General features: G+C 38.7%; 1 non-coding gene across 1 annotated transcript; it reads right to left on the bottom strand.

Moving 5' to 3' along the window:
• Positions 1–882: 882 nt before the first annotated feature.
• On the bottom strand, positions 883–986 carry LOC147579962 (U6 spliceosomal RNA). The gene has a single exon (XR_015253036.1). It is a non-coding gene; the product is annotated as a U6 spliceosomal RNA (small nuclear RNA).
• Between the last annotated feature and the right edge of the window lie 2,275 nt (positions 987–3,261).

Raw genomic sequence — 3,261 nt, 5'->3', positions numbered from 1 at the left:
GCCCAATGCCCGGGCTCAAACTCATGACCTGAGCCAAAGTTGGACGCTTAACCAACTGAGCCACCCAGGTGCCTCATTGGGAATGTTTTTTTTTTTTTTTTTTTTTTTTTTTTTTTTATGAAATTTATTGTCAAATTGGTTTCCATACAACACCCAGTGCTCATCCCAACAGGTGCCCTCAATACCCATCACTCACCCACCCCTGCCTCCCACCACCCATAAACCCTCAGTTCTCCGTTTTGAGGAGTCTCTTATGTTTTGGATCCCTCCCTCTCTAGCCATTTTTTTCTTCTTCTCCTCCCCCATGGTCTTCTGTTAAGTTTCTCAGGATCCACATAGGAGTGAAAACATATGGTATCTGTCCTTCTCTGTATGACTTATTTCACTTAGCATAACACTCTCCAGTTCCATCCACGTTGCTACAAAAGGCCATATTTCATTCTTTCTCATTGCCACGTAGTATTCCATTGTGTATATAAACCACAATTTCTTTATCCATTCATCAGTTGATGGACATTTAGGCTCTTTCCATAATTTAGCTATTGTTGAGAGTGCTGCTATAAACATTGGGGTACAAGTGCCCCTATGCATCAGTACTCCTGTATCCCTTGGGTAAATTCCTAGCAGTGCTACTGCTGGGTCATAGGGTAGGTCTATTTTTAATTTTTTGGGGAACCTCCACACTGTTTTCCAGAGCGGCTGCACCAGTTTGCATTCCCACCAACAGTGCAAGAGGATTCCCATTTCCCACATCCTCTCCAGCATCTATAGTCTCCTGTTTTGTTCATTTTAGCCACTCTGACTGGCATAAGGTGATACCTGAGTGTGGTTTTGATTTGTATTTCCCTGATGAGGAGCGACGTTGAGCATCTTTTAATGTGCCTATTGGCCATCCGGATGTCTTCTTTGCATGTCATCCTTGCGCAGGGTCCATGCTAATCTGTGTATCATTCCAATTTTAGTATATGTGCTGCCGAAGCGAGTACTCCGGATGTCTTCTTTAGAGAAGTATGTATTCATGTTTTCTGCCCATTTCTTCACTGGATTATTTGTTTTTTGGGTGTGCAGTTTGGTGAGCTCTTTATAAATTTTGGATACTAGCCCTTTGTCTGATATGTCATTTGCAAATATCTTTTCCCATTCTGTCGGTTGCCTTTTAGTTTTATTGATTGTTTCCTTCGCTGTGCAGAAGCTTTTTATCTTCATGAGGTCCCAATAGTTCATTTTTGCTTTTGTTTCCCTTGCCTTTGGGGATGTGTCAAGTAAGAAATTGCTGCGGCTGAGGTCAGAGAGGTTTTTCCCTGCTTTTTCCTCTAGGGTTTTGATGGTTTCCTGTCTGACATTTAGGTCCTTTATCCATTTTGAGTTTATTTTTGTAAATAATGTAAGAAAGTGGTCTAGTTTCATCCTTCTGCATGTTGCTGTCCAGTTCTCCCAACACCATTTGTTAAAGAGACTGTCTTTTTTCCATTGGATATTCTTTCCCGCTTTGTCAAAGATTAGTTGGCCATACTTTTGTGGGTCTAGTTCTGGGGTTTCTATTCTATTCCATTGGTCTATGTGTCTGTTTTTGTGCCAGTACCATGCTGTCTTGATGATTACAGCTTTGTAGTAGAGGCTAAAGTCTGCGATTTTGATGCCTCCTGTTTTGGTCTTCTTCTTCAAAATTACTTTGGCTATTCGGGGCCTTTTGTGGTTCCATACAAATTTTAGGATTGCTTGTTCTAGCTTTGAGAAGAATGCTGGTGCAATTTTGATTGGGATTGCATTGAATGTGTACATAGCTTTGGGTAGTATTGACATTTTAGCAATATTTATTCTTCCAATCCATGAGCACAGAATGTTTTTCCATTTCTTTATATCTTCTTCAATTTCCTTCATAAGCTTTCTATAGTTTTCAGCATACAGATCTTTTACATCTTTGGTCAGGTTTATTCCTAGGTATTTTATGATTCTTGGTGCAATTGTGAATGGGATCAGTTTCTTTATTTGTCTTTCTGTTGCTTCATTATTAGTGTATAAGAATGCAACTGATTTCTGTACATTGATTTTGTATCCTGCGACTTTGCTGAATTCATGTATCAGTTCTAGCAGACTTCTGGTAGAGTCTATCAGGTTTTGCATGTATAGTATCATGTCATCTGCAAAAAGTGAAAGCTTGAGTTCATCTTTGCCAATTTTGTTACCTTTGATTTCCTTTTATTGTCTGATTGCTGATGCTAGAACCTTCAACACTATGTTAAACAACAGCGGTGAGAGTGGACATCCCTGTCATGTTCCCGATCTCAGGGGGAAAGCTCTCAGTTTTTCCCCATTGAGGATGATATCAGCTGTGGGCTTTTCATAAATGGCTTTTATGATGTTTAAGTGTGTTCCTTCTATCCCGACTTTCTCGAGGGTTTTCATTAAGAAACGATGCTGAATTTTGTCAAATGCTTTTTCTGCATCAATTGACAGGATCATATGGTTCTTATCTTTTCTTTTATTAATGTGATGTATCACGTTGATTGATTTGTGAATGTTGAACCAGCCCTGCATCCCAGGAATGAATCCCACTTGATCATGGTGAATAATTCTTTTTATATGCTGTTGAAATTCGATTTGCTAGTATCTTATTGAGAATTTTTGCATCCATATTCATCAGGGATATTGGCCGTAGTTCTCTTTTTTTACTGGGTCTCTGGTTTAGGAATCAAAGTAATGCTGGCTTCATAGAATGAGTCTGGAAGTTTTCCTTCCCTTTCTATTTTTTCAAATAGCTTGAGAAGGATAGGTATTATCTCTGCTTTAAATGTCTGGTAGAATTCCCCTGGGAAGCCATCTGATCCTGGACTCTTATTTGTTGGGAGATTTTTGATAACTGATTCAATTTCTTCGCTGGTTATGGGTCTGTTCAAGCTTTCTATTTCTTCCTGTTTGAGTTTTGGAAGTGTGTGGTTGTTTAGGAATTTGTCCATTTCTTCCAGGCTGTCCAGTTTGTTGGCATATAATTTTGCATAGTATTCCCTGATAATTTCTTGTGTTTCTGAGGGATTGGTTGTAATAATTCCATTTTCATTCCTGATTTTATCTATTTGGGTCATCTCCCTTTTCTTTTTGAGAAGCCTGGCTAGAGGTTTATCCATTTTGTTTATTTTTTCAAAAAACCAACTCTTGGTTTCATTGATCTGCTCTACAGTTTTTTTAGATTCTATATTGTTTATTTCTGCTCTGATCTTTATTATTTCTCTTCTTCTGCCAGATTTGGGTGTCTTTGCTGTT

This window comes from Puma concolor, chromosome B3 (assembly GCF_028749965.1).
Source record: "Puma concolor isolate L17-30 chromosome B3, mPumCon1.1.hap2, whole genome shotgun sequence".
NCBI lineage: Eukaryota > Metazoa > Chordata > Mammalia > Carnivora > Felidae > Puma > Puma concolor.
This window is presented reverse-complemented; position numbering and strand designations above follow the sequence as displayed.